The sequence below is a fragment of the Tupaia chinensis genome, unplaced genomic scaffold, assembly GCF_000334495.1.
Source record: "Tupaia chinensis unplaced genomic scaffold, TupChi_1.0 Scaffold000364_1, whole genome shotgun sequence".
NCBI classification, from domain to species: Eukaryota; Metazoa; Chordata; class Mammalia; order Scandentia; family Tupaiidae; genus Tupaia; species Tupaia belangeri.
In genome coordinates, this window is record NW_006159861.1 from 1318102 (window position 1) to 1333864 (window position 15763).

Here is a 15763-nt window from a genome sequence, read left to right on the forward strand (position 1 = left end):
CACCCCCGCCAACACTTATCATTTTTTGTTTTTTTTTTAATCTTAGACATTCTGACTGGGGTTAGGTGATATCTCATTGTTGTTTTGATCTGCATTTCTCTTACAATGAGGGATGTTGAGCATTTTTTCATATGCCTTTTAGCTATTCGTATGTCATCTTTAGAGAGTGGTTTTTTCAACTCATTCTCCCATCTTTTAATAGGATTGATTGTCTTTTTCCAGAGTTTTCATTTGATTCTTCAGGGACTGAGGCCATTGAAAACCAGACACTGAATGTATTTACAGCCTCCATTGAGTTCTAGGGTACTAATCAGGCATTTTCTTCCTTGTGATGATTGAAGTTACTCTTTCAGGGTTTGGTTCCCCACATATACCCGACATTACTCAATTAAAACATGGCACATACTTGGGACCAGCAGTTAGCGTAATGGCTATGCCGCTGGACTCCCACATAGTCGACCGCTGTTCGAGTCCTGGACCTTGTGGCTTAAACTCACGCCCGGCGCATGTGCGTCCGTGCCCAAGATCCCAAGAGGAGAACAGAGGAGAAGGGATTGTGGGGTGGCCATCCCTCCTGGGGGGTGATTTCTCCCTTTCTGTCTCTCTGTCTCTCTCTGTCTGTCTGGTGAGCACACGCACCCTACAGCAAAAACCTCTCAAAAAAAAACCAAAAAAACATGGCACATACTAAAATGAATTTTAAATATTTCCTATTGAATCCTCTTTTATAAATATAAACAATATTGACAAGTGGGGTTTCTTTTGGTAAGTCTGTGGTTTAAGAAGTCAGATTTTTCTGTTAAACCAATGTTTTTATAATTCATACTTGAATACATTAAATTTCCTTTGTGACACATATTGCTTGGGTGTTTAGCATACTAGTGTATCCTGTAGTGTTAACAAGATTTCTCCAAAATCTCTTCGTTGTCTTCCATTCATTTAAATCAAAACAGTAGAAATCATAGTGGAAAAAAATCCCTTTGCCCTCTCTTTTTTTTTTTTTTTTTTTTTTTGCCCTCTCATTTTTCAGCTCTAATTATTTTCCATGTTTTGTCAATTCAACACCCTGGGTAACACTCAGATCCATTTCCTCTTCTCAGTTCTTGCTGCCATTTTCTCAGTTTTGTATCTCATTCACTTTTAGGTTACATATTGCATTAATGGATCTTATTTGCTATCATGTAATAGTTCTACATAGTTACGGGGTAAGTGTGAGTTTCAGTATGTGCACACAATGTGTGATTATCAAACCAGGGCAATCCACACTACAGCATCTCCACATTCACTGTGACCTTGGGAGCATTCGCCATCCTTCTTCTAGCTATCCTGAAATACACATTAAAATGTTACTAACTGTAGTTCCTCTTCTATGCATTAGTACTGTAGAACTTACTCCTGTCTTCGAACTGCAACTTTATATCTGTTAACGAAGTTTTCCCAGTCCTCCTCTTCCTGTCTACACTTTCTGTATTCTGGTATCCCCTTTTGTGCTCTCCACTTCATTGCAATTAAAGCTTTCAGCGTTCACTTACGAGTGAGAACACGCTATTTGTCTTCCAGCGCCTGGTTTATTTCATTGGGCATAATTTCCCTCAGGCTCATCTACGTTGCCTCTAATGACAGGATTTCATTCTTCCTTATGACTGAATAATATTTCATTGTGTCTATGTATGTATGTGGGAAGCGTGTGGGTACTGTGATTTTTTTACCCATCCATTTGCAGATGGAGCGTTGAGGACCTCAGCTCTTGCGAACAGTGTTGTAGTAAACTTGGAAGTGCAGGTATCTTGTCAACCTGCTGATTTCTTTTCCTCTGATGCTCCGAATCAGAATCCTAATTCTGCTCTTTCTATTTCTTTCTTTACACCCTTGTAGAGATATCTTTTTAAATTGAAAATCTGTCAAAAACATTGAAGGTTTTTCTCCTCGTTACCTACATGGTAACATCCTAACTCTAGCAGGACAATCAGGAACTTTAAACCTGGTCGGAGTTCTTTCTCCAGCCTTTCCTCCCACTGTGGCTGCCCTTTCTGGGGACTGGACTCTCACCGCATTCATTTATCACCATTCCGGAAGAGGCTTTCCTTCCTCTGGCCCTGCTTTCCTTGAGCCACTCTCTCGGTCTTGTTGACATCCTATTCAGCCTTCGGAAGGAAACTGAGCTTTGAAGTGTTTTCTAATTCCCCCAGGCGATTTTTACTGTTCTCATATTTCTGCTCAAAAATTATTTGGTACTTTAAAGACTTATTCACCTTTGTTCTCCTAGTGCCGTGAACAGGAAAGACACCTAGTAGGACTTCAATAAATACTTCTGTAGTTGGATGGACAACACTGTGCGAGCCGAAGACTGTGCTTGGCACTGCCAGGCTGCACAGAAAGCCTCGCCTTTGCTGGCCAGTTGAGGAATGCAGAGAAGCCATGAATTCGTGGAAGGGATGAAACGATGCCGAAATTACTAATTTTCACTTCAGTTTTCTAAACTAGTATTATTAGAAATATAAATAAATAAGGTTCTAAAATAGTAATTCACATGATTTCCTGTTTTATGCATAACATGAGCTATCACCTACATCAGCAGTATTCAGTTTTAAAATCATTTATTTCAAAAGGGAGAGATAACAGAGTTTTAATTCCTCGTAGATAATATTTGCATTTTTCTTGACTGTTTTAGAGATTTTTTATATAAAAATATGCAAAATAAGATAGAAATTAATAATAAATTCTTATATATGTGTGTGTGTGTATATATATATATATATGTGTATATATATATATATACAAAAATATTTTTCAAGTACTATTTTCTATTCTTTAACTACAAATCTGATTACTAGTATTAAGTATAGGTAAAATGGAGACAGCAGATGGGATAATAGTTATGTCTCTGGATTCCCATATAGTTAATCATAGTTCGAGTCCTATACCCAGAGTTTAAAATTCATACCGAGGGAGGGGGAGTCGCAGATAGCGTGGTGGTTAAAGGTGCTAGATTCCCACATGGCTGACCACAGTTTGAATCCCGCACCCAGTGGCTTGCTTTCTCACTTTCCCTTTCTCTTTCTCTCTGTCTTGCTCTGGTCAAATTGAAAAAATAATAATAACAAATGCAATTAAATAAATAAATAATTCTTAAGAAAAAAAGAAAGAAAAAAATCATACCCACGTGTGCACATGAATACCCCAAATCCTGAGAGGACAATGGAGAAAGGATTTGGTGTGGCCATCCCCCTTGGAGGGTGATTTCTCACTTTCTGTCTCTCTGTCTCTCCAGTGAGCATGCATACCCTATAGCAAAAATCTCTCTCTAAAAAAAATAGACATAGATAATAAAGGTAATAAGGAAAGTATATCCAATAGTGGCTTTGCAGATAGCTGCAGAAGGGTAGATATTCAGAAGGTTACATTGTATCAATAAGTAAAGTAACACTATTCAAAACTTTTAAGACATTAAATGACCTGAATTAAATTCAGAAAACTTAGAAGGCCAGGGCAATTTATTATGGATTAAAACAACTCCTTACACTTAAAGAGTCTCCAGGTAAATCTCCTAGTTAAACTACAGAGCAATATTTCTCATTCTTGGCACGTTTTGGTCTAATGCAGCCCTCCTGGAAACAGGGACCAGCCCAGTGGAAGACAATTCCTCCAGACAGGTGTGGGTGAGGAGACTTGTCCTAGGATACCCCAGTGCATTACATCCACCTTGCACCCCACCTTCCATCACTACCAGGTGGCAATGTTCAGTGAAACTGTCACACCATAGGGCTCAGGCTTCCATGAGAATCCAGGACTGCTGCTGGTAGACCAGGAGGCAGCACCCAGGCCACAGCGCGAGTGAGGGGAGCACTGCAAACACAGTCGGAGCCCCATCCCTTGCCCACCGCCTACCTCTGCTGTGCAGCAACGAGAGGACATCAGGCCAGAGTGGTACCGTCTGCAGCCTGGGAGTTGTGGACCCCTGGTCTAGATCATTCTTTCTTAAGAGGAGGGGTTTTCTATGCATTGCAGGATGTCCTTCAGCAGTACTGCTGGCCTCTACCTGTAGATGAGTAATAGCAACGTTCTCCCCCAGGCCCCCCAATGTGACACCCCAAAATAGCTCCAGATATTACCAAATATTCAGAGAGGCACATCACCCCTGAGATAACCACTGACATAGAGCAATGGTTGTTTTTCTTAATTATGGATATTGGTAATTAAGAAAAGGCTTAATTGGGACCAGCAGTTGGCATAACGTCTATGTCGCTGGACTCCCATGTAGCCGGTCATGGTTCGAGTCCCGGACCTGGTGGCTTAAACTCACACCGGGCGCGTGTGCGTGCATGCCCAAGATCCCGAAAGGAGAATGGAGGAGAGGTGATTGCGGTGTGGCCATCCCCCCTGGGGGGTGATTTCTTGTTTTCTATCTCTCTGTCTCTCTCTGTCTTTCTGGCGAGCGTGTGCGCCCTGTAGCAAAAACCTCTCAAAAAAAAAAAAAAAGAAAAAAAGAAAGAAAGAAAAGACTTAATTATCTCCGGTGTAGTCTGTTATAAACAGGTATTTTTAAAATAATTAGGTCAGCCAGTGGCATGGTGGTTAGGATAGCTGGGTCCCACACGACCGACTGTATTTTCAATCCCAGATCTGGTGGTTTAAAAAACATGCTTGACGTGTGTGTGTGTGTCCAAAATCACAGAAGGAGATAGGGGAAGAAGGGATTGTCATGTGACCATCCTCAATGGATGTAAGAGTGCTTTCTTACTTTTCTCCTCTCCCTCTGTTTCTCTCTGTCATCCTCTAGAAAAATTAAAACAAAACAAAACAAAACAAAACAAAAACTATTGAATGAAACTTTCCTTCAAAAGTAATTAACAGATAAAATGTGTAATCAGGTCAGTTTCAGTTTGCTAGAAAATCGTCCTTTGTGGAAGAGTTATTTTGTGTTGTAGTGGAAAGTAATAAGTCTTGTTGTCTAAGCTGAAGGAGAGCTTCCTGGTCTCTCAAGGCTGTTCCCTTAACTATTAAAGTGAAGGACTTGGCTCACATGACCCTCACTATCTTATCAAGGTCGACACCTTCAATGCAGTGAAACTAAACAAATGAGGCCGTCCTATTCAATGCGTTCAATAATGTACTGAGTGCCATCCATCTGTTGGACACTGTACTTGCTAAATTTATCAGTAGCATTAAGCATAGCTGATTGTTGCAACATTTAACATTTATTTTCAAAAGAAATGCCATCTTAAATTGTTATCATGTTTCATTTAATAGATTTAAAACATTTGTTGTTGACCTCACGTTTGAAATGTTTTAGCAATTTTGAGCGATCAGGTAAGACTTGAATTTAATATCGATATGTTCCCACCTGCTTATTCCTCTGACCTGCCATCTCCTATGCGCCTTTTTTTTTTTTTCCATTTACCATGAAGCACTTCATTATTGAAGTGTCTAGGGTATGTTCACTTAACCTGAGAGTGGGTCAATTTCTTATGTTATACTTCACAAGGACTTTGCAGACTTATCACTCTACTGTAGCTGAAGCAAGAACAGTTTCCTGTCCTTAAGCTTACCTCATTCTGTCACAGTCACCAAGAGAGAGAAGCATTTCTAATAGAGAAGAAACTAAAATTTAATGGAATATATTTTTACTCCATTTCTGAAAGAAGAAGTTTTTGCCTTAGGGAGCAAAAAAGAGAGAGAGGGAGGAAGAGACAGAGAAAAAGTGAGAAATCATCTTTCGGGGAGATGGCCTCACTGCAATCTCTCCTCCTCCATTCTTCTCCTGGGATCTTGGGCATATACACACATGCGCTCTACATGATTTCCAAGCCGCTTGGTCTGGGACTCGAACTGCAGGTGGCCATGTGGGATCCAGCAATGTAACTGCTATGCCATCTGCTGGCCCCTCTAATTCCTTTTGAGTACAATTTTTTTTCAGGTTTTGCCATAGGGCACATGCACTTGCTGGAGAGACAGAGACAGTGAAAGGAAAAGTGAGAAATCTCCCCCCAGGGAGGAGAGTCACATCACAGTCCCTTCTCTTCTACTCTCCTCTTGGGATTTTGGGCACACACACACACACACACACACACACACGCACACACGTGTACTTAACGTTTCAAGCTGCTGGCTCTGGGACTCAAACCATACTCTGCCATGTGGGAGTCCGGTGTCTTAACCACCACATCACTTGCTGGCCTCACATATGTTTTTTTAGAAAAGAAATGAAGGGACCAGCAGTTGACGTAATGTCTGTGTCGCTGGACTCCCACGTAGTCGACCATGGTTAGAGTCCCAGACCCAGTGGCTTAAACTCACGCCAGGTGCATGTGCATGTGTGCCCAAGATCCCAAGAGGAGAATGGAGGAGAAGGGATTGCCGTGTGGCCATTCCCCCTGGCGGGGTGATTTCTCGCTTTCTGTCTCTCTGTCTCTCTGTCTTTCTGGTGAACGCGTGAACCTTATAGCAAAAACCTCTCAAAAAAATAAAAAAGAGAGAAAAGAAAGAAAGAAAAAGAAAAAGGAAATGGAGAATAGAGATGAAAGAAAAGAAAGAAAGAAAAAGAAAAAGGAAACGGAGAATAGAAATGTACTCTGGCGCACACAATTCACTGTTTCTCCAAGCGCAGGATCTTCTGAGACCTTAGTAACGCTGGGCTCTCCTTGATGCTTTTGCAGACTATACCAACTTTATTGTGCAGAACAGGTGTGGCTGACAAAACCGTCCTTGACTCTTACCCTACCTATACTTGGGGCGGGGTGATTAGTTAACCTGATCATATATTAATAAAATTGCAACCCATAATCTCTTGTTGGTTCACAAGAGGCACCCTGTTACTTAAACGTTGGGGGTAAACAATGAAAGGCCATTTTGTGAAGACGAGAGCAGCATTTGATGGCCTATCTAATGTGTTTAATGGCTGGAAAACACCAGTGGGTATCAGAGGTGCGCAGTATTGCTATCGCTTGTTACATGCGATAAATTAAAAATGGAAAGTGAGTGTGATTTGACATGCACATTTAAACAAGGAGGAGGAGGAACAATCTTAATTTTGTTTTGATTGAAGGTACCCTCATTTCACCGGGAAACGATCATGCCATTCTTCTAGCACAGCTCACTTCCAGTAGGAGTCGGTAGAATGTGCACGCGTGAACACAGCAGCCCATGGTACTTAACGCAGTTACACAGAGTTTGGCCACAAGGGGGAATAAATATCACAGCCGTCCATTTCATAGCGCTCTCCACTCTGGCCCCACTGTTTCTTTAAGCAGCTATCAGTGAATAAAGAAAATACTAAAGGGGAGGGCCAGAAAAGGGATTTAGGCAGGAGGGGATTTTCAAAAACAATTTTGGCTTTAGAGAAAATAATTCACAGTTATTAGCTTGAGTAAATTTCCTGCCTAGCTTAAATTGATGAAAGCAGGGTTTTTAGTTTTCTTTTAGAGGAAAACACACACACAGAAGCTGTCCTCTGACCCATCACTGAGGATCAGGAGGAGCCCGAGTTACATCTGTGCTTACGTGGTGAATCCCCCTTCTTCAGGTGAAGTAACGCCCTCGTGGAGTGTGCTCCTCTGTGCTCATGGGAAAGACAGAGTATCCTGGAGACTGCTTCTAACATGACCACTTTAGTATTTCTACCTCAGCCCTTCTTATATGATGCTCTACATTCCCTAAAACATTTAAATAGCAGCAGAAAATACTCATAACTCTTCGGTTGCAAAAATAGTACCTGCTGATATTTTAATAAAAGTTGAAGGAAAAGCGTTAGACATTGATCCTGATTCTAGTTTTATACCTTAGAAAATCTGCTATTGTGGCCTCCTTCAGTTGTGGCAGACTGGACACAAATGTGTGAATCCTAATTATATATATTACATATTTCTCTTTGTAAAAAGAAAATAGATGCATATTACAAGTGACTTTTTAGCTATGTTCTCAGTGACTAACTTAGACCCTGGACGTAGACATTAATGTCTATCCGACTTGTTTTCACAGATGAGCAAATCATACTTGTTTTGACAAATGAGCAAACTGAGTCTCAGAAACTATCTTGTTCAGACTCTGAAAGACTGTAGAATGGGACTTAACTTTGAATCCATACTGCAAAACCATCACAGCATACCAGGCACTGTATTTCAAATATGTAAGCATTTGCTAACCAATAGATAATTTGCACTTAATTATATGAAGTTGTTGGTGGTTTTGACTAATTTAATAGCTCACTTAAAAGGATTTCTAGAAAGGATTTTTTAAGGTATTTTCAACATGGAATCTAAAATAAGGGGAAAAAAAGATGAATTTTTTTTAAAGTTATTTATTCCTTTCCTACAGGAGAAATTGACAATGCCATTTAATCTCAACATGTATATAGCAATAATAAAAAATATTTCAATAGGCTGACATAATATCCCAAATTGAAATACTCATAAAGTTACTACTCATATCTTTAAAAATTACCTCATCAGAGTAATATTAATAGCATTCTTCATTAAATACAATATCCATCATTATTAAAACTAAGAGAGGAGAAACATCTTTCTTTGCTTTTTTCTGGGTTCATGACTGAAGTCCCTATCATAAGATTAACAGAAGTATACATATTTTTTTAAAACAAGTTGACATGAGGGACCAGCAGTTAGCGTAATGGCTATGTCGCTGAACTCCCATGTAGTCGACCGTGGTTCGCATCCAGGACCTGGTGACTTAAAACTCACGCCAGGCGCGTGTGCGTGCTTGCCCAAGATTCTGAGAGGGGAATGGAGGAGAAGGGATTGTGGCGTGGCCATTCCCCCTGGGGGGTTATTTCTTGCTTTCTGTCTCTCTGTCTCTCTCTGTCTGTCTGGCGAGTGCATGCGCCCTATAGCAAAAACCTCTCAAAAAAAAACAACTAAGAAAACAAAAACAAGTTGACATGATAGGGAAGCATTGATAAGAACGTGAAGACCAGAGAAATGGATAAGTCTGTATTTTCTATGTCTAGGTTTGATGGAGAAATGGCTGTGGAGAAGTACGTGTGGATAAAGCGTATGACCTAACGGTAATAAACTAGAAGAAACACGGCCGGTTTGCCCGCTCTCTTCTGTGTGGCCTTGGTTTCAGAGCTAAGTGTCTTGTCTTCTCTGCATAGGGAAGGGCCTTCCAGCATGAGGGTTTTATGCCCTGCTTCAGAGAATAAGGGCAGGAGCAGTTTCGAGACTCCTTCCTTCTTCTGTAGTTTTTACCAAATTCCTTCATCTTAACATCCTCAGGACACCAAGGTGCCAGATTTGGGGATAGCGTGTTTTGAACCCCATCACTATATTTCAAAAAAAGAGATAACAGGTTCATTTTTTGTACAAGTAATAGTCTTTTGCTTTGTGAATGCCGGCATTCATGGACAATAGCATTTCTTTATCTTCATAGCAATTTTCTTTGGGAAGTTCACTTTTTATTTTTTAGATTTTTGCCAGAGGGTACATGTGCTCCACAGAGAGAGACACGGGGTGGGAAAGTGAGAAATCCCCTTCCAGGGAAGACGTGCATACCACAGTCCTTTTTCTTCCATTCTCCTCACTGGATTTTGAGCCCGAATGCACACACACCTGGAATGAGTTCAAACTGCCAGGTTTGGGATTCGAACCATAGTTGGCCATATGAGAATTTAGCACCTTAACCACCACACCACTTGCTGACCGCCACCTAATTTATTTGTACGTATTTTTATATTGTAGATGAAACTTACAATTGTGTCCTTACCCTAGAGAATAAAGTTTACAGAGATAGATAAATATTCAAGTTTTTTGATGTAGACATGGCAAAATGGTAACAAGTGGGCCTTTGTAATATATGTATAAAAAGGAATAAAAATATCAATCTGGTGTGTATCTTAAAGCATTCTTTTCTCACCTTTTATTTTACTACCTTTCATATACAGTGTTCTGTAATTTCTGTTGAATGGAAAACCCAACACAAAAGCGTTGGAGCTTTGGATTTTAGTGTAGAGGGTTGGAGTGAGGCATATGAAAAGATCTATTTGGGGCAGACCTTCAGGACAACTTCACGGGCATGTGACCCCCGAACCTGCACAGAACACTGGCCTCAGAAGCACTTCTTGAGTGGGCTGGTGGCTTAGGGCCTCCCTTGGGTGCAGTCCCAGCTGCTGACTGAGTTGCTGGCCACACCCTTCCCCTCCCAGCCTAAGAGGGCTGCCGCCGTTTCCCAGAGAGCCCCTGAGCTGGCAGCCAAGGGACCCGCTGTGAGTTGGAGGACAGAGTCCCAAGGCTGTGAGGTTGGCAGTCATTCTGCAAGTTTCCTGTGCCAAATAGAGCATGGCATAAACAGCAAACGAAAACCAGAGAGGCTGTATAAGAAAAGAAAACGCCCCTGCGTTTTGAACGGGGTTCTGCATGCCCTCCCTCACGGGCCCTGCACGTTTTGCACGTGGCCTCGTCATTTGGAGGGATGTCATTGAACGTGACCACCTGATGCCCTGGCTCAGATGAGAAGGCCCATTCTGAGATGAGTGTGACATTTCAGGGTAAGAGGTACTTATTGTAGGAAATGACCATCTAATCTCTATAGACTTCCATATCATCTCTCTGAACTCTCCGGCAGAAGCACCCACAATCAAATGCACTCACCCCGAGTTCTTCTAACGCAGAGCTCGTTCTGCGTGTGGCTCGTCACGGAGCAGGCAGTATGTGCGCCGCGCAGCTCCTGGACTCGGGAAAGCCAGGCAGCCATCAGAGCTTTGCTGTATTTCAGAAAATATCAGCGAGGATCAGCTGGGTGACGTAGGGGTAAGGTGCTGCTCAAGAGAAGCCGGACTCCACGTGGCAACCGTTTGTATCTTACACTTGATCAGATGGGCTCGGCCCCTCTCCCGCATCGTCTCACTTTCACTCTCACACTCACGTGCACACCCACGCGCTCTATCATACGTTAAGAAAAAAATATTAGTGAAAGTGTCACAGATAGTTCATGAGAACAGTTTTTGTGTTAATTAACAACGCAGTGTTAGAATTAGCAGTATCATTTTTCGCACATTAAAATAATCATTTTAGGCACCCGCAGTTGGGGTAACGGCTGTGTGGCTGCACTCCCATGTAGCGGGAAACTGAACTGCAGTGTTGAAAGCCATGGGACCAACCCCTGCTCAGAGCTTTGAGATTCTCAACCAGAGGCCTGCTGGGGTGGATAGTAGCATGGACCTATTGGGGTGTCAGTCGTATACTCCTCTCTGTTCCCACTTTTTCACACAGAAGAAATGAATATGCTGCACCTTCAAAAAGTTCATGGAAAATGTGTATTTTTTGAAAAAACTATGCATAGATCTCAACATTTTTTTGTACCAAAATTAACTCATTCCATAATTTCATTTTCCCATGCACTTTTGAAGTCCTTTTGTAAACAATCTTTTTAAAAAAGAATAAAAGGAGAAAGAAGAAAGTTCATAAGTTATTGTCATTCACAGTCTCACCAGACCAGATGCAGTTTCCCAGTCGGGATTTATTTTTTATCATAAGCAATGTTGCTTAGTTATACAACTGATATTCTACCAGTATCAAGTTTCTATGGAAACAGTGCTTGAAAGTTAACTCAAGGTCATTTTTCTTTTCACAGAAAAGAATAAAATGTGTTGCTATCTTTTTATTCATGTTATAGGAAAAAAACTGGGGGATTTTGATTATTAAACAGGCCATGTTCTCTGACTTATATAGCAATAAATTCAAAATGACAGATATATATTCAACTTAAGAAAATGAAAAAAGAATAACAAAATACTTATAAAGAAAATAGAAAATACTAAGAAAGAATTTTAAAAACTCAAAAACCAACAAACCTACTAAAAATTAAACACTTCATTTTTTTGGTTTGTTTCTACTATAGGGTGTGTGTGCTTGTCAGAGAGATACAGAAAGAGAGAGATAAAGTAAGAAATCACCTCTCACGCCCATGAGGAATGGCCATGCTGCAATCCCTTCTCCTCTAGTCTCCTTTTGGGATTTTTGGGCATGCATCAGCATGATTTTCTAGCAACCAGGTCCAGGACTTAAACTGCCTTGTCAGCCATTTTGGATCCTGTGCCTTAATCTCCATGCCAACTACTGGACCAAAATACTTGATTGTTTATGTTATCTTTTATTTTCAAATTAATGTTAAAATGGATTTTTGCATGAAAAATTAAGACAAATAAAAATGACACTGAAACCCTGTCTCTTGCCATTAACTAGAATTAACTCAAAAAGGATTGAAGACTTAAATATAAATCCTCTAACTACAAAACTGGTGAATAACCCAGGGGAAACACCGGGAGACATTACAGTAGGCAAAGATTTCTTAAATAAGACCCTTAAACCACAAGCAATGATCTCTAAAATAGACCAGTGGGATTACATCATGCTAAAAAGCTTCCTCATAGCAAAACAAATTACATCTAAAGTAAAAAGACAACTCTTGGAATGGGAAAAAAATATTTGCACATTACTCCACAGGTAAGGGATTGATATCTAAAGTACATAGAGAACTCAAGTGGCTCACTCATATAAAAAGAAATTATCCAACTAAAAAATGGGCAAATGAATTAAACAGAAAACTATTCAAGGAAGATTTTCAAATGGCCAAGAGCCATATGAAAAACTGTTCGAAGTCTCTTGTCATAAGGAAGGTGCAAATTAAAACTACAATGAAATGTAATTTAACCCCAGTTAAAATGGCAAGGATCAAAAAGTAAAGAACAATAAGTGTTGGTGAGGCTTTAGTGAAAAGGAAACTCTCTTACACTTTCGTGGGAATGTAAATTAGTCCAACCTCTGTGGAATACAATACGGAGATTTTTCAAAAACCTATAAATAGAACTTCCACATGACCCAGGAAGCCTACTTCTTGGTATCTACACAAAGGATAAAAAAAACATCAGAAAGACATCTGCACATTCATGGTTATTGCAGCATTGTTTATAATTTCTAAAACATAGAACAAATGTTAAGTGTCCAAAAAACAACTGGGTTAAAAAATTGCAGCATATATATACTATGGAATATTACATATCTATAAGAAACAATAAAATCTTATGGTTCTCCTTATAATGGAGGAATGTAGGATTTAATTTTGAGTGAACTGAGCCAGAGTTTAAAAGACACACATTGTATATCCCCACTCGATTTGTACTGAGTGTTTGCATTTCATGGCAGTGGCTGAGAGAGCTGAGGATGTGATGGTACAGAGGATGGGAGTAGATGCCCATGACGGTAAGAGGGGAAAGTGGTTGGTAGAGAGTAGGTGGTGGGTGGTGAGTATAAAAATAAAGAAAAATGATTATAAATGATAAACTTTCGTTTACAAGAGGAAAATCAAAACTTTATTTTTTTTGCATTGTCTGAACTAGTTCACAATAGTCTGCATCTGTTAATTTATCCTTTACCAAAAGAATACTTTGTTTAAAAGGAAGGACTGACTAGTATGCAAAATGTCTACAATCTTCTGTAAGTTTATCATTAATTTACATCAGTAAGTTATTTTTTTATCACCTGTAATTTTGATACATGTGAAATTACAACCGAAATTTATTTTGCCAGTGTTGACTGAGTGAATTGAATAAACTTTTTGTAAGAAAAAATTAAGAAAAATACATAAAGCGAGTGAATAAATTTAGCAATCACAAAAAATAGCAGGTAAGAAACTTCTCTGTCAGCCTACCTGGGGTACAGTCAGTGGGAAACTGAACTGCAGCGTTGAAGCCATGGAGCCACCACTGCTCAGGTCTTTGAGATGGGCTTAAAGTACCCCAGGTGCAAGCTCAGGTTACCCAAGGTCCCAAGGAGCTGAAGTGCTGAGAAAAGGGATCATGGCATAATGAAACCCTGTTCAGGGTGCTTTTCTGTCTCTCTCTGTTTCATGCACTTTCCCTCATGACAAATAAATACACTTAAAAACCCCCACAAAAACCGAAACAAGACACTTCTATATTTATGTGTAAAAAAAATCACTAAGTTGATAGAAAAATATAAATGATCAAATTTACTTCAAAGAACATTAAAACAACTGATAATAGCAGAATAAAGTAAAAGGTAGTCAAGACTTTGCAATCAGAAGGCCTCATGATGAGCTGATTTTATGACTTTTTTTAATCACTCACACTATTCAACATAGTCATTAAAGGTACTAAACAACAAAATATGACAAAGGTAAAATAAAACACCTAAAATCCAAATTTTGAAAAGCAAGAAATCACCCCCCAGGGGGATGACCATACCACAATCTCTTCTCTTCTGTTCTGCTCTTGGAATCTTTGGGCACACGTGCACATATGCCTGGTGTGAGGTTTAAGCCACTGGGTCTGGGACTCGAACCATGGTTAACTATGTGCAAGTTCAGCAATGAAACCATTATGCCACCTGCTGGTCCCTAGATAAACTTTTCTATGTTATTTTTAGTGCCTCTTTAATTTTGTTCACTGTCTTTGGCATTTTTAAATCATGCTGGCCTTACATGTAAAAATGATTTCAGTCACTTAAATGCTACTTATATCAATTAATTAACTTGACATTTAATGATTCAAAGCCTAAAATTTATCTAGCATCATTCATAATTTGTATATCTCATTTACATCTGAAAAGATTTGCAAGAATGAAAAAAATGACCCTTGAAGTATTTGAAAACTTTGATGTATTCTATCCAAAAAGTGAGTAAAGTCTTAATTGATTTTAAGCAAAGCCTTTTAAACAGAATGTAGCAATTAACCCACTGACCTGAAGAATGGGTCAGAAAACATTTCCATGTAGTGCACTACAATTCATTTTTAGTTATACAAGCCCTTGGTGCATGTAATTTTTTATTATTTCAAAGCTGGATAAACTTATTAAATTTGTATAACATATCTCCATATTTGAAGTAAACAGACCCCCCCAAAAATGTGGAGATTTTAAAACGTTTATATTTTAAAACCTAAAATAGTGGAAGTTCATGAAGTTACTAAATTGGCAAATTTTACATGAAAAGTTATTTGAGGCTTTTAAAAAGTGGACCAGAGGTTAATGGATTGAATTTAATGATTCAAAGCCTAAAAGCTATCTTGCATCATTCATATTTTTCACCATCCAGCAAGAATCCTGAATATCTGTAACAAGTCTTCAAAACTTAGTAAAACTTAAGTGAATTTCTTTTATACCCAATCTTATAGTCCAGTCAGCAGATACAGACTTGTATTAGACACTTTCAGTTTGTTCTTTTAATATATTCCCACTGAGGGATGAGGAGTGAATTTCTGTTTCCATGAGATACCTAAAAAAAATAAATAAATAAATGATGAAACAGGAAAAGCCTTGGAATAATGTTTTCTCATATCCTGAATAGATGATAACTGAATGAAACCCTCTTATAAATTAGTGAGAAGAAATGGGTGATTTTGCTTTCTTAGATTTGCCTTTAAGAAAGCATCTGCAACTACAGTGACTATTTATTGCTTTTGGCTAATGTCATGGCCATCCTTTGCTGAGAATGTCTACCGTGTTGTCATTTCTACTCCCTATCTTCATCCTTTCCATACTTCCTCCAGGTACTCTCTTCTTCACAATTCTTCATTTCTTCTCCACAAAAACAAGTAACTCTCCCAACTCCAAGATTAAAACTAGAGAAATCACCATGCACAATTAAGTTGATGTGTATCAGGGACTTACTCTGGCTCATCTTTAAAGATGTTATACGAAAGGGTGAGTGAGGTATCAGATGCCAAGGAAATGCCTGAAAGTCTGGAACATCTTCAAAACTCACTAAGATTTCAATGCAGTAGAAAACAGTCTTT